We start from the raw sequence: 22,956 nt of genomic DNA, 5'->3' as shown, positions 1-22,956 counted from the left end.
AAAAGTGACCTTCTAAAGGTCATGAAGCATGGTGGTTCGTAAGAAAGAATGGGTGTAGGCATGTGTCTGCCCTGTCCCCATCGTCGCAGTATTTTGGATACCTGAAAGCCAAGTGCTTCTCCAGATCGTCATGCCCTAGGACACAATCAGAAGAGATCTTGGTGCCTATGCAAGTGACATAATGTATCTTTGCCGAGGCACAGTGCAGTTTACTTCCTGATTGGGAACTTGGAAGGAACTCAATGAACAAACCACTTGATATAATCAAATTTCTTTTTTAAAATTCTACTTTTAGCCCTGACTGGTGTGGTTGTATGGATTGAGCCCTGGCTTGCGAACCCAGTGGTCAGTGGTTTGATTCCCAGTCAGGGTACATGCCTGGGTTGCAGGCCAGGTTCCCAGGTGAGGACGTGGGAGAGGCAACCGAGTGATGTATCTCTTGTACATGGATGTTTCTGCCCCTCTCTTTCTCCCTCCCTCCCCGTCTCTCTAGAAGTAAATAAATAGAAATTCTACTTTTAGAACAGATTCCTGTATCTTTTCTGCTCATCACAGATTTTTTCTAACTAGGCAAAGTCAGACAAATTATTTCCACCTAAAGTCTGATTCCCTGAAACTGCGTTTTATAACTTGTGTGACTAGTCATTAAAAGCAAAACAGTTTGGCAATTCTAAGCTCATCTTTAAAACCATCTAGGAAGAGTCAGTAACCATAGATATCTTGAATTCAAGACATTTTCGTTTATAGCTTGTATTTAAGATGTTTTGAAGGTTCTGAACAGAGAAATTCACAATGACCATTCAATTACTTCATAAAAAAATCTAACTCTACCATACTGACCTGGAAAATGGGACCGAAAGGCAGTATCCACTGTGTTCTTTAGACATTATCTGTCTTCTGCCACTTCAGAAGTCATGTGTTAAGCAACACTTGGCTTGAACTTTACGCCAGTTACAGCACAAAGCAAGTCATCTTCTCCGGCAGGTTTTCCCGGCTAACATGCTTAAGCAGCAGTCACAGGCCCTGAACTGTTTTGCTAAAATGGATTTGGTAAGCCAATATGAAAAGAGATCCACAATGTGGACTAATGGCTCATTCACTGCCTTTTCACCATTCATGAGAAGGGCGTCAGCCGACATGAGGAGGCCTGGAAGCATGCTGGTCAACCACCTTCACTTTCACTCCCAGGGGATGTGCACTGCTGTGCACCCAAGGCAGAGATTAGTGTCCTTTGGTGACCTGTTCTGACATTAAGACATGCTAAATTTATGCCCAAATGCAAGCTTTCTCCTTGACCATGAGTTCAGTGTGAGTCAAGAAAGACATGAGGCAGCTTAAAACACACACACACACGGTAAAATTTGCCCTTGGACTTTTTAATAGAATTGGGGAAGTATTTGTCTAACTCTGTGAGAACTGGTCAGACTGCACCTCGGGGTATTGTATTCTTTTCTGGAAATTCTAATGCAAGAAGAACAAGGATAAACTGGAGCATGTCCAAAAGAGAGGGAACAGGATGGAGAGAAGGCTTTAAACTACATCATGAGAGGAGCATTGGGTGAACTGGTGGAAGCCGTTCCTCCTGGAAAGAAGGGGCAGGTTGACTTTTTTCAAATGCTTCGAGGGCTTGCCTACGGAAGAACAAACTGTGTTATCTGCCAGACAGTGAAACTAAGAATAAGAGGGAAAGAAACATTGTAGCTCGATGTAAGTCAAAACTTCCTAAAGATTATAATTGTTTAAAATTGGCATTTATTCATTTACTATTTACTGAGCATCTACTATGTATTTTAGGCCCTGGAGATACAGCAGGGAATACCAGTGAAAAGAACCCATGAAGTTTTCGTTCTTACACAAACCTGTGCCAGATGATAGCACGTTACTCATACTGGGAGATGTTTTATGAGGCAACTGTAAATTGAGGGTTTTGTAGCAGGAAATCGGCAATTAAACATGACTGGACTTGATGATGTCTAAATTCTGGCAACCCTGAGACCCTATGTTGTGGTTACTCAAATGTTTTAGCGATGAAGTTTGATGGCTCTCTTGGCTATTGGTCAGGATGTACAGTTCTGATTATGTGGCTTAGCCAGTCTTCTGTCAATCAGTGCATGTACACAGTGCTGTCTCTGCTAAGGTTCTTAGAGGGCTTGGGTGGCATGGTGGGTAAAGAGAGAGGACACTATAAAATTTCTTCCATGCATGTTGTGCAGAAAAGGAACACAATTTTCCCGATGTCCCATATTATCCCCAAATTGCTGGTTGCTATTTCTGTTACTTTCATTCTTTCTCAACTTGCCATTATTTGTTCGGGAATGGGAGTCCTCCCTTTACAAACCAATTTCCATTCTTTCGTCTCTTTGAAAGAGGGTGGAGTCAGGGTAGCTACAGATCACAGACTCATTGTTAAAATGGGAAGAGATGTTAGAGGTAATTTAATTTAATCCCTTCATTCTATACACAAGAAAACAGAAAGTCAGCAGAACACTATGCACGACCTGAACACTGAAAACAGAAGCACTAATAACTGCCGGACTTTTAAGCACCATGTCTACTTTGGGACAAGAAAGTTTTATAAAGAATGAAGTAGAACTTCCAGAAATCAAAAACTTAATATTGAAATTTCATTTAATGGATACAGAAAATAGAAGCTTAGACCTAGTTGATGAGAGAATGTAAACTAGAAGATACATCTGAAGAAGTTATCCAAAATGTAACACAGAGAGACAATGAAATGGAAAATATGAGGAAAAAAGCTAAAAATGAGGAGTAGAGAGTGAGAAATTCTAATACATATCAAGTCAAATCAAAGTTTCAGAAGGGGATAAAAGCAGGTGTTGAAAAGTGGGTCCACAATCAGAAGCTATTTTGTACTTGGATATTTTGATCATGTACCAACAGAGAATTATAAAATAATGCCTGTAATATTCCTGATTAGGACAGAGGATGACCGATTTGGGTATCATTCAATCTGATAATTCTCAGAGGTGCCGGATGTCCTCCGGAGTGCAGGACCCATTGTTCTATCTCAATGGCATCGCATCCACGGGCTCGGTCACATGTTTGGTTTGGGAAGAATCTTTGCAAAATCTTTGCAAATGGTGTTTCTCTGCTCTTCACCGAACCCTCGATAAACTAATTCCATGAGAAAATGCAACTGGAAGATGACAACTCATCATAGAATGAAATTTGGACCATGTTTACAACACCTTTTGTAGAATTACAAAATGCTTATAAACCTCTTATATTGATCTTGTTTCTATTATTGAGTCTTCTCCAGTGATTTATAATAAAGACCTTAAGATAAAAATAAATATTGATGGAGCACAGAATACGGAAGTTGGAGAGATTCACGGCAAGAGAAACGGGGAGCAGAGCCAGCTTCTGAGGGCGAGGGAAATGTTTTGGGTTCCCGGGTCCCCTCCAGGACAAGAAGAGAAAATGGAAGCTGGTGGACACCTGGCTCTGAGGCCGAATTGTAGAAAAAGACAAGTGGGTCTCCCCAACAATGCAGCCCCTGCATCTACAACTCTTACCCCTTACTGTATTCAGTACAGATAGATCCTTCCTAAAGACGACAATAGGGAAGGAATAGCTCAGAAGCTGGGCGGAATTACACTTTTTACAACATGGTTACCTAGATGTTCTTTAAAAACTCTAAAATCAGTGGCAAAGACATAAAAAACATCTTTTTAAATGCATGGCTGAGCTGGAGAGAAAGGAAGGAAAGTCCTTAGTGGCCTGAACTGAAATGGGAGCAAGAATCCAGACACATCAAAACTGTTGGCTGTCCCACAGCCCCTGAGGCCTTCCATTTGTCGTTCCCACAAGGCAGGGCACACATTTGAAATGTTGGACCACGAAATTTCTTGAGATGCTTGGAACCAACCACTCTCCAAGTGTTTGATGAAGGGCTCGTGTGTGTGTGCATGTGTGTGTATTAGAGGCATACTTTCAGTTTGGCCTTGACCCTCACTCTCTCCTTGCACAAAGCCTCAAGTCATCCCGAGATGAGAGCTTAGGGCCTTTTTAGGTCTTGACTATGCAGTTTCTGGACATGAGCACACCCTACACATGAACGTGGCCTTCCTTTTTTGTTTCATCCTCACCCGAGGGTATGTTTTATTGATTTTAGAGAGAGAGGAAGGGAGAGAGACACACACACACTCATTGATGTGAGAAACAAACACCGATGGTTTGCCTCCTCTATGTGCTCTGACCAGCGACTGAACCCACAACCTTTTGGTGTTTGGGATGATGCGCCAACCAATCGAGTCACCCGGCCAGGGTGAGTGCGGCCATCTTGATTCCCAGGTATGTGTCAGAGCTTTCCAAAGCCCCTCTGTATGTCTTGTTCTCCAATTTTTCTTTCAATGCTCTTGGTTCATTTAATGCCTTCCCCCACTTGGTATCCATCACCTTAAAGCAGCTGCAAAGTTAAGTAATTGCCTGTAATTATTTTTGACAAATGCTTATGGGTAGAAAGCTTTTTACGATGGGTGAACTCTGAGTTAGCGCTATATAGACAGTCTTGTAAATGAGGATTTTCTGGGAGCCACCAAACAGGTCACATATTAATTCTCTGAGAATGAAGCTTTGATGGAGCTCCAGCTCCTTTCTGTTGTTCCCAGAGACTGCCAGGCTGCCAGTGCTCACCTGGAACTCAGACTGTGAGTTTTTAAGACTATCCCAAAGCAGAAGACTCCAGGATGGACTAGGGCAAGTTAAAAATGTCACAAAGCTCATTGAGATTGAGCTATTTCCTCCCTCCTTTGTTCCTTCCTCTCTTTCTCACTTTTAAAAAAAATTTTTTTAAACAGAGCATGCTATTTTTGCTTCTGTTTTTTTTTTAAGATTTTATTTATTTATTTTTAGAGAGGGAAGGGAGGGAGAAAGAGAGAGAGAGAGAAACTTCAATGTGCGGTTGCTGGGGGCCATGGCCTGCAACCCAGGCATGCACCCTGACTGGGAATTGAACCTGTGACACTTTGGTTCGCAGCCCGAGCTCAATCCACTGAGCTACGCCAGCCATGGCTTTCACTTTTTAAATAAACATTTGTTGTTAGCTTTTGAGTAATTTCCAGAGTTCTGAAAAAGTGGACTCTGGCCATGTTGCCAGTTTTTTGTTGCTTTTGTGGAGGAAAGAATTGTTTGAGGTACTTACTTTGTTACTTTCACTAATGTCACCTCAGTAGGGACTTTGAATAGGTGTACTTTGTGCATGTGAAAACCACTTGGCCCAAAGAGTGTGGTGTTCTAAAAGATTAGGCTGATGAAATTTAAGATTATAACTCACCCAATAGTTAAACTCCTATAGAATAATATACATTGTTCTACCACCTCCTTCTCCTTCCTAAACTCGCTTTAGCTTTAGAGACTATACAAATGAATGAATGAATTGACCAATAAATCAGTTAAATTTGAGGCTCATCAAACGGTCCAATACAGGGACTTACACAGAAAGGGCACTCAAAGAATGGTGCTGAATCAAACTAGAGTGGCTCAAACAGGCAAAATCTTTCTGTTCTCTATTATGTCTTATCCTACTCGTAGCATTAAATCCTTAGTTTTACATTTCTCCCATATAACGTTGTATAGTCTTTTTAATTTTTTTAAAAAGATTTCATTTATTTCTTTTTAGACGGAGGGGAAGGGAAGGAGAGAGAGAGGGAGAGAAACATCAATGTGTGTTTGCCTCTCATGTGCCCCCTACTGGGGACCTGGCCTGCAACCCAGGCATGTGCTCAACTGGGAATCAAACTGGCAACCCTTTGGTTCTCAGGACAGCGCTCAGTCCACTGGGCCACACCAGCCAGGGCTGTATACTCTTTTATAAAGAAAATTTCCCACTTAATTTTTAGCATCACGCACTAACCAACTGAGCTAACCAGCTGGCTTTTTTCCCACTTAATTTTTATGGAGTATATCTTAGTATGAATAGAAAATGAGTTCTATAATATAGTTTTAACAGTAAATTCTCTCCATACAAAAAGGAACAAAGGAACAAGGAGGGACAAAAGAAAGGAGGAAGGAGAGAAGACACTCTTGCTGGTTGACAAGGTGGTGGCCACCGACAAGTTATAAAAAATGTTTTTACTAATATGCAGCAGAGATGCAATCATTTTTGATCAGAAAACTCTTAACTAGCTCAATGGAAGGACAGTAATTAAAGAAGCCTATTTGGAAATAATCCAAAAGATTGTTGTGTCTCATATCTTTCTTAATTTGTTATAATGAATGAGTCATATTTTAAGAGGATTAAAGCTGTTTATAATGATAATGCTACATTTAAAGACTAAAGAAGCTTTAGTAACAATATAATATGATTGCAGTACAATATAATATGATTGGATAAGATTACATGATTCTTTCATTTACTGTTCTTACTGGCAAATTGCAAATTAAAAAAAAAAAACCTAAGCAGCTTTTAATTTTGTTTCATTTGTTGTCCGAGATATGACGATTAAGTGGAACCTGGACACACAGGCACACATATTGAGTTAATTCAATTTTATAAATGTATAATAAATTGGTATAATAAATCATTGTATGTCCTTACTTCTCCATGACTCTATTTAATTAGTAATGAATACAAACGCAGGACTTCAATTTCTACTCTAGCAAACATAGCCTACCTAAATCCTTCAAAATTGTTTTATCTTCGCTAAGCACTTAAAGTCATGTAAAAAAAGCAAAGGGGATTTTTCTCAGTTCTTATGACATTGTCTTATGACTTTCAAACTTGAAAAACACTCTGAAAAGTAGGGAGGTTCTTCAAGACACCAGGCCTGGTCTCTTTAGAAAATGTTTGTCACAGAAAAATAAACATGGGGATTATTCCAGATTAAGAGAAAAGATACAAAAACTGAGTAATATGTGACCACTGATTAGATACTGATTTTAAAAAGCTATGAAAGAAAAACAAAAGCTATGAAAGGTATTTTGAGAATAACTGTAGAAATTCAATATGGATTGGATATCATTTAGAAAGTTTTTCATTTTCTTGGGTGTGTTAATGATATTGTTTTGTAGGAGAACGTTCTTTTTTCGGGGGTTGAGAGCTGAAGTTTTTAGGGCGGAAGTTTACAAATTTTTCAAATGATTCAGAGAAGTTATATACACATGGTAGTTGTCAAGCTGGGAATGTATACCCTGATTCTTATCACGAAATGTGATGAACAGAAGTACATTTCCTCTGTCAAGAAAAAACTTGTTGCCCTAGTTCGTGGGAAAGCAGGCAAGAGAGAGCCTCCAGCTAGCAGCCCTGAAGGGACTGCTGCTACTACATGAAGCCCCCCCAACCCCTGCCCTTGCCCAAGATCATGTCCTTCAACGAACACTGACATGGAAGTGCAAGGCCTGGCAAGTTCTGGTCCAATGGGAGACAATTTTCTGATGGGCCCATTCTAGCTTTCAAGTCTGCTATGGCCGTCAGTCCCACCTTGCAGCTCAGTCTCTCCCCCTGCCCAGTTGTTCCCCACCCACCCACCTTCCACAGACAGATATAGACCATAAGGGCACAGCCTAATAAACATCTGATTATTAAACTCCATCTCAGAGTCTTCTAGGATAACTCAACCTGTGATGTGAATGGACATCAAATAATTTCCAAATGAGGAACACATTTTTTAAAAGTTTTGTTTCCTTCTTGGGGTGGGAACAGGTTGGAAGGAGGAGGCAAAGGAGGAAAAATTGGGACAACTGTAACAAAATAACAATAAATATATATTATAAAAAAATAAAAAATAAAATTAGCAAAAACTAAAAAAAAAAGCCAATGTCATCAAAGACAAAGACAGACTGTGGAAATGTTCCAAATTAAAAGAAATGGAAGAGACCTTACAAGTACATGCCACACAGGGTGCTGGACTGCATCCCATACAGGAGACAAATTAAATGCTCAGGGGATCATTACTGGATCAGTTGACAACATTGGAATACGGATTGTAGATTGGATAAAAACATTAAATCAATTTTAAATTTCCTGTAATTGGTAAGTATACAGTGGTTATGTAAAAAAATGTCCTTGTTTTTTAAAAAGTAGACACTGAAATATATAGGGGAAAAGATTCTGAAAAACTACATACAAACATGCACAGAAAGGATATAAAAGCAAATGGAGCAAAACTATTACAGGCTAGGTAAAGGGGGCATCGAGGGTTCTTCGCATTTTCTTGCAACTTTTCTGTAATCTTAAAATTATTTTCAAATAATAAAATTTAAATATATAAGTAATATATATATGTAATGTATATGTGTAATATATATTGCATATATGTGATATATGTATGTAATATATATGTAATATACACACGTTACATATAGAGAATTACGGGTCAGCCAGAAATAGCAAAATGTTAATAATTGATCTAGATAATAGGTATAAGGTCATTCTCTGCACCATTCTTTCACTTTCTCTGAATGTTTGAGTTTTTTCATAATAAAATTTGGAGGGGGGAAATGGGGGCCAGGATGTTCGTTATTGCTTAACTATGAGATTTGCAAGACTATACCTTTTGGAGCACTGTGCCTTTATTTCAAGTTGCTGCTCCAAGTTTAATGGTTACTCTGTCTGTGATTAACTGAGAGAACATACATTAGCATACCAATTAGACCCTTCCAGTTTTCCCCTCCATAAAATTGAACTCTTAAATCATTAATTATTTACCTCCTTACTCTAAGAAACCTCATTAGATGTACAGTGTAAACTCTGAGTACCAAAACGTTCTCTCTTTTTATTCTCTGCTATATCCTCAGTTGCTAGAACAATTCCTAGAACATGGAATATGGCCAATAAATATCTCCAAAGGAACAAGCGAGAAAGATCTAAAATAAATATGGTTTTCCTATAGGTTAACAATTTGAGCTACTAAACTCCAGCTCCTACCATTACAGCCAGCATTAAACTTGGTTTGGCTTTTTGCTTGCTTTCTCTTTCTTACTGCAAGTCAGGAGAATCTGAATCCTGAATTGTTTGAGCAGTAAAGTCATTAACCGATGAACCTGAGCCAGGAAATGTCAGGGTTAGCGCTGCTAGATTCCTGGAGGGAGCGGCAGAGAGCTTTTTTGAATGCAAGCCCTTCAGGGCACTTAGGTATCTAGCGTGAGCTTGAGGAAAGGGGGGCAGCGGCAGCTGTGGGCCTAGGAGGGAAGGACTCACCACATAGGATCAGGCTGACTTGAAACCGGGAGAACCAATGTTCTACCACACTTGAAGAGGTCCACAGGCTATATGAACAGGCCACACGTCAGAAGATATAGCTTATCTACTACCCAAGTGTCAATACTCACTCAGTGAAACCAGAAATGAGTGAAGCTGCAGGAAACGATGAGTCAGGAGTCAGAATGCAGAAATCAGGATCCGAACAACAGAGAGGAACCTAAATAGATGCGGAAATACGTTGCATCAGTTTTGTCTTAATGGACGTGGGTGTGCTAACTGCAAAACAGCTGCCTTGCTGTGATTGTGACCTCCAGGCAAACATTGGTGGCTTGCTGGCAGTGCTGGTGACTAACAGGACTCAGTCCTAAAGGCAAGTGTCATCCTAAGACACACACTCCTGTCATCTCAGGGCACTCTTAATAGTCTCCTTCACTACACTCTGCATTTCCACTCGCAGCTCAGAATCAGAGAAAGCTGGACAAAGTATAACCCAGAGCCTTCAATTTTTCATTTTCATCGTCTTGTCCGGCCCTCACCTTCTCATTTTCAAATGAAAAGAGCTGCTGGCTCCTTGGGCAACTTTCATTTAAAATAATTTGTTTAGATTCCTAATTAGTCATTTTGCATTGAATAATAAAAATTATCCTTTTAACTAAAACAGCCAACAAATACCTGAAGTGTTTACAAGGAGGCAACGCACACCGTGTTTAAAGGGCCACACGGCCCAGCCCCTCCACACACTGCGGCAGGACATCAGCACTAAAACCAGCGCTGTGGCCTCGACCCAGAGGTGCCCTGGGAGATGGGATTTATGGCATGTCGGTGTCCTGAGAAAACGACTACTGGTTGGGCTTTAGTTCAGATATTTTCCCCATTTACAGTGAGAGTGCTATGTAATGTTTCTCCATTTTCTTTATTTTATTTTTTAAAGGTATATTTATTTTTAGAGAAGGGAAGGGAGGGAGGAAGAGAGGGAGAGAAACATCAATGTGTGGTTGCCTCTTGTGCAGCCCCTATGAGGGACCTGGCCCGGAACCCAGGCATGTGCCCTAGACTGGGAATCAAACCAGTGACCCTTTGGTTCGCAGGCCAGAGCTCAATCCACTGAACCACACCAGTCAGGGCTCATTTTCTTTTTAGAATAATTTTATTAATGCTCAGCTGTTGGCCTCTCCTGAGGTTGGGCATATAACAGGACTTTACCACCGAGGTCACCAGCGTGGTGGAGAGCCAAGCTACCAGGAGGAAAGGACTACTCCAAAAGCAGACTAAGTTAGAACAGCAGTGCAGAAGGAGTGAGCCAATAGCTTTGCAATACAGAATTCTGGAAAGGAGATATTTTACTTTCTTTATGAAATTTGCAGGTTTTCGTTCAGTATGTTTTGTATTGTGTTACATATGAAGAGGAATAACATAATTTTTTCCATTATATGTAGGGTCTCTCTGTCAGGAAAAATTGTAAAGGACTTCAAAATGGGCAAAAAGATTCCTAGGCATTCAACCTGGTGCATCTTTTCGGGTTCTCTCCGCCATTGTCTGTGAGGTGTTTTATTTTACAGTTGTGTAAGTTGTATACAACTTACATTCCTGCAAATGATCCTTGTCCATAGAAATCCAAATAAACTGTGTCCAGTGGAATGCAACTGATTATTACTGGCCTGTTTTGCAACTGTTTACAAATTCCTTTGCATTCCTGATGGTGTGTATATACATGCGATACTTTGAATTCTCCTTTTAAATATACTGTTTTGTGGATTCTCTCATAATTAATAGGTTAAGTAAAAACCTTTGAAACATGTTCATTTTATACTTGTGCATGAGTTATGATTTACCTGTATAAAATTATTTTATTTTTCATTTTCTTCCTTTTTTCCTTGAGGTATAAATGACACATAACATTATATTACTTTCAGATATACCACAAAAGGATTTGACATTTGTATATATTGTGAAATATATCACTGTAGTAAGTCTACTTAACACCCATCACCATACATGATTACCAAATTTTTTTCTTGTGATAAGAACTTTTAAGATCTAGTCTCTTAGCAATTTGCAAGTACACAATACAGTGTTATTGACGATAGTCACTGTGTCCTCCATGACACCCCCAGGACATACTCATTTTATAAGTTTGTACCTTTGGACCCCCTTCACCCACTTCCTCCTTTCCCACACCACCAATCTGGTCCCTGTATGGACGAGCTTGGTGTTTTAAAACAATATTATTTTTATTAAGTCTTTAGTCCAAAAGTGTTGGTCTGACTTTGGGAGGAGAACTGAGAGTAGAGAGAGAAGGGTGGGGGTGTGGCAAGTTTTTTTTTTAAAATGTCAGTGAAGTTTCTTTCTGGCCCATTCAATTTCCAAAACCTCAATTTACCTTCCACTCCCAAGATAATGACAGAACCGAACAGCAGGGAGGGGAAGTGCTCACTTAGGGGAGCGGGGGAGGGTGGGGGGAATGGGAGTGTGTGTGTTCAAGTACAATACCAGGCAAGCAGGGAAGGGCTTCCGGGGAAGGAATTCTGATGCCACCTCAAGTTAGGGAAATTCTTTCTTTAGGGACCCTAGACTCTCTTCCCTTCATCCCTATCTGTTCTCTCTAAAGGCCGGGTGTCAGAACCCAGGTCCTTAATACGGTTGTTGGAAATGAGGACCAATAAGCAAGATTACTGTCATTGTTTTGCACAACTAGAACATTGACACGGTAATCAAATACGTTCAGCTTTCCCTTCCCCACCCCCCCCACTTTTTTTTTTTTTTTTTCAATTAGACGGAGGCCACTTGAATTCCCGCTGCAGCTACTCAGACAGAGCAAGGGAGCTAAACCAATGTTCTAGCCGTCCGCAAACAACAGAATAATTGGTTAGATGTGGTGCTTTGCCTGAGTGCAATTTGAGAGCCCAGAATGTCTTCCCTGGCCTGAGGATACGATCCGCCTGAGCAAAGCGGGATAAAGAGAAGTTGCAGCAGCCCCAAAGAAGTTGCTGTTATATCTAATCTGTGACTCTCCTTGCCTCCACTCGCCCTGAGGATATCTAACTATTTCTAGGGTGTTTACTTCGACTCCAGTTTTATTTCTGCATACCCCTCTGTTCTTTCTCTTCTGTCGCCTCGCTCTCTCCCTTTGCTAAGCCTCCCTCTTTCCCACCAGTCCCTTCTCAGCCAGCGCTTCCGTGTAAACAATCACACGCATTTCTGGGCAGTAATGTATAGCAGTTAAAAATGAGAGAGCCCTGGAGTCAGACAGACCTTGGTTTCTAATTGCAGTGCCATTTTTCACCTACCTGTGTGGCCTTAGGAAATTAGCTAAAAGCTCTAAGCTTCAATTTCTCCACCTGTAAAATAAGGATAATACTATTTACTTTATTGGGCAGCTGTGAGGATGAAATGAGGCAATTAAGTGAAGCTCAGTACCTGATACAGGCACCTATTGCTATTGCAATTTCCTCCTCTGTCTCCTATTTCCTATTTTACCTCTGTTCTTAAGTGTTTTCCTATTTCCTATTTTCTTATGTGTAGGTACTACTTCATAGCCTTCCCCCCTCAATCCAACAATAGATTCCAACGGGCTGCAGGACATGCTACCCCCAAACACGGCACTTGGGCCTGTTACACATTTTATGCAGAACGAATCTGAGAAACAGTGGGTATAGGAAGGCCTTTTTTTTTTTAAAAAAAAGATTTTATTTATTTGTTTTTTAGAGTGAGGGGAAGGGAGGGAGAAAGAGAGGGAGAGAAACATCGACAGGCTGCGTCCCGTGTGCACACCGACACGACCGAAACTGCAGCGCAGGCATGTGCCCTGACTGGCAATCAGTGGACAACCTTCCCCTTTGCAGGACCCGCTGAGCACAGGTCAGGGCTCAAAAGGCCTTTGTGACTTTTTCCTGAAGCAGGTCGTAATACCCACATGTAAGAGGTGCCTCTCCTGCGCCCAGAGCAAAGGAACATCCTTATCTCTGAAGCCAGAGGGAGCAGAGAGGAATCTGCAAAAACAGGACTTGCTACATTTCCCAGTTTACTACCCTCACTCCTAACCCCTCTGGGCTAGAGGCACTTTTCTAGGACTCTCTGCTTTTCATGCAACCTCATGTGAAAACACTCACCTTTAACCCTTTCTTCAGGTTTTCACTATGAAGCCCTCTTTATGAAGGCTCCTGTGTCATTTAACACTTGTATCAAATAAATTTGTACGCTTTTCTGTCCTTTCAATAAAAATTAGTATACATTTTAAATGTGATATTTATAATATGAAATGTATTTGTTTATAGTTGATGTAAATAAATAAAAAGTAAAATAAAGGCGTTCATCTGCCTTTTGCTACAGGAGCTCTAGCTGAGAATTTAGAAGGGGAAGAGGAAAAGATATTTATTTTTTTCCTCCCCTCTAACACTGAAATTAGTGAGAGTGGTCATATGTACTGTATCATTTCTTTTTAAATCCTCATCTGAGGACATTTTTTTTCATTGCTTTTTAGAGGAAGAGGAAAGGAGAAAGAGAAACAACCAGGCAAGAGAGAAGCCCCGACCAGTTTCCTGTCCTACAAGCCTGGACTCTGGGGACCTGCATGCGGACCAGGGACCAAATGCGTCCTGATGGAGGGGTGGTGGCATGAGCCTGCGCCAGGCCAGTCCACGGCCTAGGTATGTGCCCTGACTGGGAGGGAACCTGCAACATTTTCGTTACTGGGCATCGCTCCAGCCAACTGAGCCACACCAACCAGGGCCGTATTACTTTTTAATTACAACTAATCCCAGTTAGTTCATCTATGATCTAGGGGGGAAAGCCCATCAGTAAACCATTGACAGTGTCTGGTTCATACTAAGACCCGAAGAAGTGTGAGATGTTGTTATTGTTTTACTTCATTGGTCCTTTTACGAGGGTGTATTATGACATAATTCGCATAACTAACATATGACTTTGTTGCAAGGTAGCGAATTCTTGGGTTTCTACTTCATCTAATGACCGATGGTTCTAATCAGAGCGCTCGTTGGATGATATCACTTGTGATTGGCTTAGCTAACATTTTGGACGTGTTTCATCCTGAGAGGAAACACTGGCCGAAAGATGCCACAGTGAGCCGCACGCAGAACAGGGGTCTCCTGCTGCTACGGCGAAGCTGCATGATGCTCATTCCTTGCTCTCCAAAAGCAGAACATTCTGATCCTGTGACAATGTTCTACTAAAGGAGTTTATTTATTTTGCATCAAATGATTTGTGTCAATGAATTCATTTCTTGTGAGGCAGATTAGTACAGCATAGCTGGGCTTCTTGCTGTACCCTCACCGACTGCTGTAATGCAGCTAGCCAGAGCACACATCCACCATCGGCCCCAGTGAGAACACACCAGCTCTCCCCAGAAATTTCTGCCAGGGCATTCTCTTACATTTGGTGAATAAACTATTTACTGATTGCCTGAGAAAAACATGAAAAGGAAAAAAATGGTCATTCTTTAGGAAATTACTAAAGAGCAGCCAGAGGATTCAAGCAGGTTCCATTTACCATGGATAGAAAGATTTGATTTTTTTTTTTACACCAAGGTTTTGTTCATGTAAGATTAAAATAAGTGAGTGGATGTTTCTGTAAATATTCTAATATAAAGTAAAAATGGAGAAACACTCTCTACAATCTTTTTTTTTGGTACTCCAGAGAGGAAGGGAGAGAGAGAAACACTGATTTGCTGTTGCACTTGTTCATGCATGCATTGGTTGAGTCTTATATGTGCTCTGACTGGGGATCAAACCTGCAACCATGGCATATGGGGATAACGCTCTAGCTAATTGAGCTACCTGGCCAGGGCCTGAAAATATCACTTTTATAGAGTGGTGTAATATCATGCCTCCTACCAAACAAGCAGCTTCACCTGTGTGCTGAAATCCCCCTTCCCCATTCAATCTCTCAAAAAACAAAAGGCAAACAATGGAGAAGGGCCGTGCCTATAAGTAAGATATCATTCCAGAGCCAGGCATCCCTCCCCGACAAGACAGGAAGCTTGGCATTTTGCCATCTTCTACATTTTTCCCATCTTCTTGGTCAGTGTATGTAAGGAATTGTAATTAAGTATATATTTTGTATGTATGCTGATTAGGATAAAGTCATTCCTGAGGTGGCTGGTTTTGTTTTGAACAGAGTCCATGAAATGAAAGCCCATGTGAGGCAGAAGACGATCAAACAGAAAAGTCATGTTTAATATTATCTTTGCACTTGGGCAATATAATACATAATTTATATCGGCTTAGTATTTTCCATGAAGTAACCAAACAATTTGGGTTGACTAAGCTTTTATTTCCTGAATTTGTTAGTGGTTTTGGAATTAAGGAGAAAATCACCAGCGATTCTAAAGAGTGAGCTCTATTTTTAGATGTTACATTCCTAACGAACTCATCCCTGACTTCTACAAGCCTGTCTCACATTTTAACTCCGGATCCCTGCTCTACATGCTTTGCTCACAACTTTCCATTATTTATTTGAATGGGTATTTGGTGACTGCCCCTCTCCGTCCAGGCTGTAGTTCAGTGTACCTCTCTGTTCCAAGGCCTATCACGGTGTCTGGCAAAGAGTAGGTGTCAATAATATTCATTGACTGGTGGAAAGATGGCCGTATTCTGCCGCGTATGATGCACTCCTATGTATAATGAGAGACCCCAATGTTACTTATAATCATTTCTTACAGAAAATTACATGAAACCTTATTATTTCCTTTCCTATTATTTAAAGTTAGTTTTAAAAAAGTTTTGGAAGTAATATACAATGTGGTTTTCAAAGTCAAATAATAACTACAAAGCCTATTTTTTAAAATATAGCAGGTTCCTTTCTCCCTCTCTTCCCACCTCCACAGCAATCATTTCTACTTCTTTTAGCTACTTCTTCTGTTGTTTACCTATGTACGGTATTTAGTGGGTTTTGATAAAAGGCATTCATGCACATGGGCATCTCAACAATAACGAATATTTCATTTTTGTCTGAGAAGGCAAAGGTGAGTTTGAGAAGGGAATTTAAGTTCTTAATTATCATCAGCTCCATTCATTCTGTGTTCAGAACCTCTTTTTATTAAAGGTGTTAAAAGAATGTTGATTACCTAGGAAAGCTAGCCTCCTGAGAGGTGTGAAATTTGTTCCGGCACTTCATCAGACCAGGACTTTTGATTGACAGCAGGTTCCACTCCCATGGAAAGATGATGGAAAATTTTCTCCATGTTATTATTGAGAGCACCTAGTTCCCTGAAAACCATGTGATTGTCTAATCATGTATTGCTTACAATTAAAACCAGTTCACCTAACTACATTCAAAAGAAGGCAAATACCAAGCACATCTAATTACATAATATTATTTAACACATTATGATAATACCTGACAATTTCTGAGGACTTGTTAAGTGGCTAAGCAACTTTGCATGCATTTTCACATTTAATTCTCACAACAATCCTGTGAGGTACTATTATTATACTATTATATTTCCATGTGGTTAAGAGTGATTGGGCAATTAGCAAAAATAATGAAGCCTTCCCAGGATTTCTGGGATTGTCTGACTTCAGGTATTTCTTTCATAACCCTTGTACAGAACCTCTTTGTTAGTGTGTTTACCTGCCTTACTAAATAAACTGAGAGCCTCAAGGGCAGTACTATGTTTTGCTCATCCTCATATCTCAAGTACAGAGCAGAGTGCAGGAAATATAGGTGCTCAATAAAATTATAAGAAGGAAGTGCTTTCTCAATATCAAAACTGTAGTAACTTTAATATAGTTTTTATTTTTAATGCTCACCCAAGGACATTATTTCATTGCTTTTAGAGAGAGAAGAAGAGGGAGGGAGAGAGAGAAACATCAGTGCAAGAGAGAAACGTCCATAGGTTGACTCCTGTATCAAACCTACAACCTAAGTATGTGCCCTGATTGGGAATCAAACCTTCAACCTTTCAGTTACAGGATGATGCTCCAACCAACCGAGCTACACCACAGCAGTATGCTTAATATAGTTTTACTATTAATGTGGTTAACCGTATAATGTATATAAATAAAATATTTAAACACATATTTATATAAAACAATTATATACTAGCATATATCACTCTTTTTATTAAATTAGTAATCCATGTTTTATGTTGATGCACAAGAAATTGCCATTTTGTTAATTTCTTATTTTTAGGTCAAAAATGGTCAAGATCAGATAACATCAGTTTTGTTTTGTTTTTTAAAGATTGTATTTATTTATTTTTAGAGAGAGGGGGAAGAGAGGGAGAAAAGGAGGGAGAGCAATGTCAGTGTGTGACAGAAATATTGATCAGTCACCCCTCACACGATCCCAGCTGGGCACCTAGCTAGCCTGCAACCTGGGCACATGCCCTTACCAAGAATTTGACCAGCAACCCTTTGGTTTGCAGGCTGATGCCCAATCCACTAAGCCACACGGGTCGGAGTGACATCAGTTGTTTTTTTTTTTAGATTTTATTTATTTGTTTTTAGAGAGAGGGGAAGGGAGGCAGAAAGAGAGGGAGAGAAACATCAATGTGTGAGAGATACATTGGTTGACTGCCTCCCGCACACCCTCCTCTGGGGACCTGGCCTGCAACCCAGGCGTGTGCCCTGACTGAGAATCCAACCAAGGACCTTCTGGTTTGCCGGCCAGCACTCAATCCACTGAGCCACATCAGGGCAGGGTGACATCAGTTTTAGATGGTGCGAACTAGTCAAAAAATTTTATGTCAATTCTTGGTTATATAATTAAGCAGAATGCTCCACTGCTAGATTTTTCCTACTCAAATAGAGGTCTGTCATTATAAACCACCAAAGAGAACGTTTTGTGAACAATTCAAAATGTCATATCTATAAGGACTTTCTTCTAGGTCCAATGATCTAACTTTATATACAGATTATTTTTTATGCCAGTAGGGGTAACTTGTTTCTATGAACATTCAACCCTGCACGTATTTATTACACTTGGCTTGGATTCTCTGCCTTTTCCAGACTGCCAAGTTGCATACGCCTCCTTTCAAAGTCCTTCTCCATGAAGTCCTCCCTTTTCAACATCATTTGTGCCTTTTCTCAAGCACTGATGCACCCACCCCCTAGTGTTCCTCAAACACTTTTGTAGTGATTCTACTACCTGTGTCTATCATGATCACTTTCTGTGGAATAGGAGGTCTATTATATTCAACTATGCAAACAAAGCATAGTTGCCATGGACAAAACCAAACTGACTCAGTTGTTACACTAGATGATTCACTGGTTGACCATGGACCATTCTTTAATAATTCTTTTGCATTTTAAAAAATGCACAATTAGAACTTGAGAGCGTAGCATTGGAAACCATTTTAAGCACACACGAGATCTGTTTTGCTTCTGTTTGACTCCAAGGATAAGCTATGCCCTGTCCTTATTGAATTCTTTATGTATTCGATAAGAATTTATGTGTCTAAATGTGTAACGTGTTATGAAATTAATTACTGTCTTGGCTTCACTTTACTTGGAATTGTGTCATCTAGGGATTTTGTCATCAGTGATGCCAACAAGGCCTCCTGTTTTTGGTGTCCTAAGAATGCCTACCTACTGCACTGGTGGGCCCGAGTTCTCCTCCAACTCTACTTCAGTCTTTAGTTTAAAAACCACACTTCATGTCCACTTGGGAATTTCCCAGCCTAGTTGGATTAGCCTGGCTTTAAGCACAGCCCTATCACCGGGGTTGGTTAAATTCTGAAATACTGCAGGTAGATCAGCAGCACTGGTACTACAGGTTTTCAGGACTCAACTAAGAACCTTCACTGCAGGACCGAGGTACACATGGATTCCCTAGAGGAGAGGAAGCAACCGTGTTTTCAGAGGCATCAAGTGAAAAAGGTGAAGTGCTAGACAAATATATTTCTGTTGCAACCTGGAAATGTCCCCAGTCAACAGTGGACACAAATGGGGGAGTATTTGAAGCTTTCAATTCAGGGTTCAATGGGGTGTCCCCACTAGTTGATGTGGTACACCCCTGTGTTTTCCCAATAAATATATCACACTTAAGAAAATTCACTAAAAAGTATTTCTGGAGCCTCCAGGAGGTGAATTACATGTTTATACACAAGTTTGCTCCCCTTGGGCACCAACACTTTGTCCAGGGTACTGCCAGAGCACCGGGCTACTTGCCTTGTCAAAGCTAGGGAGAACTTTGGGATGGAGGGAGCACTATGGGCTAGAGAATTCTCCTGTGTTAAGATTTTCTTTGTTATATGAGACCCAAAATAGGGCTGTTTGTGCTGTGATGTTTTAATGGAAACAATGATTTGAGCTTTCACTAGCAGGCTGTTCTCATATCCTCTATCCTCTCTCCTCTCAGAGGTCAACGTCTGTTCTGGGCTCCTCCCTCCTAGTAAGTTCTCCCACGAGGCTCCTCAGGCCAAGAAAGAATTCTGGTGGGTGCACCCCATCCGTTGTTCAGTCAAGGCGAGATCTTTTCATCTCACTGATTCACGACGGAACATGGATACCCATCGCTCTCTCTCGCTTCCTCCACGGACTGTTCCCTTGCAAACTGCTGTCTGCATCCATCCTTCCCTTTTCTGAACTCCATATTCTGTAGGTACTAGACACTTGTAACACTTTTTAGTTTAATAGCTTAATTCTGTCTCCCAGACAGCACAATACTAAGCTTACTTAGGGCAAGAATCTCCCATTAAAATCCTTGTGTCTTCTTCCACCACAATAGCTGAGGGTTCAGTCAATATTTGCTTGATTGAATGTTACACATAAAGGTGGCTTCTCTTAGTTAATGAGAAACAACCTCTCTTCCCTCCAAAAATGGAAAAGAGCAGAATTCCAAACCAGGAACCACATTTTCCAACTTCCCTCTTCCTTTGCTTAAACATGGAGGTGGAAACTGAGATTTAGAAAACAGAACAAAACAAAATGTCAACCATTCAAAAGCTCTCATATGCCTTATTTGTTTGACTTCAGGAACTCCTTTATCACAAACCCAGTTTTGTGTGCATTCATCCTGCAGAAAACTGCTGTACACAGCATTTCACACACTTAGGTTCACATGGGCCAGTTGGTTGTGTTTGCTGAGCAAGGGGCCACTGTGGCCGAGGTTGGGTGGTTGGCTCTCCCACCACCTCCTCAGGTTCCATTTAACCCCTGCCCTCTACCCTCCAATTAATCATTGACTGATATGGCTGAAAGGGAGAGTACAAAATTTCCAGCAAAATGTTCTGCCTGAGTCATGTGTAGTTTGTTCCTACCCACACCATTTTCTTTAACAATGAAGAGATTTTTTACCATCTTATTTGAGTATCAATGGGAATAATAATTGAAAAATATAAAAATATAGTCAGAATAAAAGATGTGTTTCACTAAATATTTATTTGGTATCCACTGTATGTGCTAAATACCCATTACATGTATCACACCAAGCAATGACTTAATAAGCAGCGATTAAAAAGGTGGCAAGTGAAAAGCTGGGAGAAATCTAACCTGTCAGATTTCTTTTATAGCAGCAATTTTCAACTGGCACGCCACAGCCCACCGGTGTGCCACAGGAATGTTAAACCATGCAATACCCGACTGTTTAGTCAGGGGCACCAGCCTCTTTTCCCTCAGATTGTCAAATAAAAACATGGCAACAGCCAACACTACAGTAGCTGCCTGCTGTGAATGAGTCAAAATTATACCTATTTTTTTTGTCAGATCGACAAAAACTATAACATATTTTTTGGTGGACTGAAGAATTTTATTTTTTTTTTGAGATTTTACTTTTTTTTTAGAGAGAGAGAGAGTGAAAGACAGGGAGAAAGAGAGGGAGAGAAACATCCAGTCGGTTGTTTCTCATATGCACCCCAACCAGGGACTGAACCAGGAATCCAACCCACGATGCTTTGCAGGGTGACACCCAACCAACTGAGCCACACCGGTCAGGGTGTGCTGCAGAATTTTTGTGGTTCATTTATGGGTGCCCTGAGTTGAAAAAGATTGAAAATCTCAGTTTTAGAGGAAAAGAAACTGAGATCCCGAGAATTTCAAGCCATGAAAACATTAGAGGCAGAGTTAGAATTAGAGCTCCAGGGAAACAGAAATAATGAAAACAAGCCTAAAGATATTGCACAACCATAGATTTGAAGCATATTTGGAAATTGTCCAATTTAAAAGAATGCTATGTTAGTAATCTTCATTTAACTAGTCACTTTCTTTCCTATCTTTTAAATTTTTACACTATCCGTTTTTATTGGTGTCTTGGTTTTTACTAGGTTCTCTAGGAAGTTTTTGCTTTGTTTTGTTTTTTTGAGGCAGAACCCTTTACTAAAGTTAGCGTTCCCAAATAAACCGGATGAATTAAAACTGCAGTCCACACCAGACTAAAAGATTTAACTTTCTATGACCTGCAGAAAAATGATAGAAATTTTCAATATTATAACGTTTCTAAATTATAAAAGTAATGGACTATTAGAGAAAGTTGGTGGGGTGGGGGGAAAGAAAGGATGTATGTATCACCCATAGGTATCTAGCACATGCCACTGTGGCATAAAAAGTATTTTTAGCAGAAGGCATTTGGGGTCCCAGAGAGAGTCAATTGTCATAAAGATCATCCTGGGGAGCAAACTGGGAAGACTGGCTCTTACGCCACACCTAAACAGACATGGCACAAAAAGTTGCCTATCTATTTTCCCTTGATATTTTGTTAAAGATTTTATGTTTGTTTGTTTGTTTTAGAGAGAGGAAGGAAGCAAGGGAGAAGGTGAGGGAGAGAAGCATTAACGTGAGAGAGAAACATCAACTGGTTGCCTTTTGTTTGCACCCCTGACTGAGGGCGGAACCTGCAACCCAGGCTTGTACCCTGACCGGGAATTGAACTGGTGACCTTTCGCTTTGTGGGACGAAGCCCAACCAACTGAGCCACGCTGGTCAGGGCTATTCTCCTCTTATTAAAAAGTCATTAGTTTTCCCACAAATGCCCTTTCTGCCCCTCCTCTTTTCTTCTTAATAAGTCATTTGTATTCCTCAAAGTGCCCTTTTCTACCTTTTTTTCTGCTGCTTGGATGGTTTATACGCCCCGAATTCTAACTCCCTTTGAGTCACATTTTTCTGTGAACTCCTCTATGTACTTTAATAAAAATGTGACTCAATGTGTGTGTTTTTCTCACTAATTTGTCTTTTGTCCATTTAATTCACAGGACCTCAGGGACTGCACTAAGAGGGTAGAGGATAAGTTTTTCCTGCCCTTTTCCTTCCCGACACACCATCAAGTCACCGTTGGCGCATCATCAGCCCAACACAACTGTTTCCAATTGTGCGTCTTGTGCGTATTTCCTACACTGCTTTCAACTGCATTTACTTTTTAGGTTATTATAATCATTATTAACATTAGAAACACCCATCTGCGATGCTACACAACCCTCTAAATTATGATTTCCTAATGACTGCAAACCACTTCATTGAGATGACAAATAATAAGTTCCTTAACTAGCCTCCTGCTGTTGGATACTTAGATTGTTTCTGATTCTTTCAATTTATTACTTCCACAAGCCACCTCCAAAGCCATGACCTTTGGAAAGGGAACATTATGTTAAATATCCATCTCAGGGAGATGACACCCAGTGGTCAAGTAACATAGGAAATGTCTGATGTTCGTTTATAAACTAAACAAGTCTCAGGTAAAATCATACATAAAGGCCATGAAAAACAGAACAAAACAAAAGCCATCTTGTGTCTGGAAGATGGGCAGACATGATGAGAAGTATTCAGGAAGAGGAATTACTTGAACTAGGTAATTTGAAACCCAGAGAAAGGTCCCTTGGACCTTTGTTTCACAAAACAGACAAA

At 40.4% G+C, this 22,956-nt stretch overlaps 1 protein-coding gene and 1 pseudogene across 6 annotated transcripts in view; one reads left to right on the top strand and one right to left on the bottom strand.

Moving 5' to 3' along the window:
* The window catches only part of GPR1 (G protein-coupled receptor 1), a 76,652-nt gene that overhangs the window by 13,652 nt on the left and 40,044 nt on the right, over positions 1 to 22,956 (bottom strand). For 3 of the 6 annotated variants that reach the window (XM_036022985.1, XM_036022986.1, XM_036022984.1), the window contains exons 4-5: positions 12,451 to 12,501; positions 9,292 to 9,380 (exon numbers count right to left, since the gene is read on the bottom strand). The gene's annotated coding sequence lies outside the window, so the exon portion shown is untranslated. Of the gene's footprint in view, positions 1 to 9,160; positions 9,381 to 12,450; positions 12,502 to 22,956 lie in introns of those variants that run through there. The other 3 variants (XM_036022987.1, XM_036022989.1, XM_036022988.1) reach the window with 3 other exon arrangements.
* The window catches only part of LOC114494777, a 69,256-nt pseudogene that overhangs the window by 10,632 nt on the left and 35,668 nt on the right, over positions 1 to 22,956 (top strand).

Source organism: Phyllostomus discolor, chromosome 4 (assembly GCF_004126475.2).
Source record: "Phyllostomus discolor isolate MPI-MPIP mPhyDis1 chromosome 4, mPhyDis1.pri.v3, whole genome shotgun sequence".
Lineage (NCBI taxonomy): Eukaryota > Metazoa > Chordata > Mammalia > Chiroptera > Phyllostomidae > Phyllostomus > Phyllostomus discolor.
This window is presented reverse-complemented; position numbering and strand designations above follow the sequence as displayed.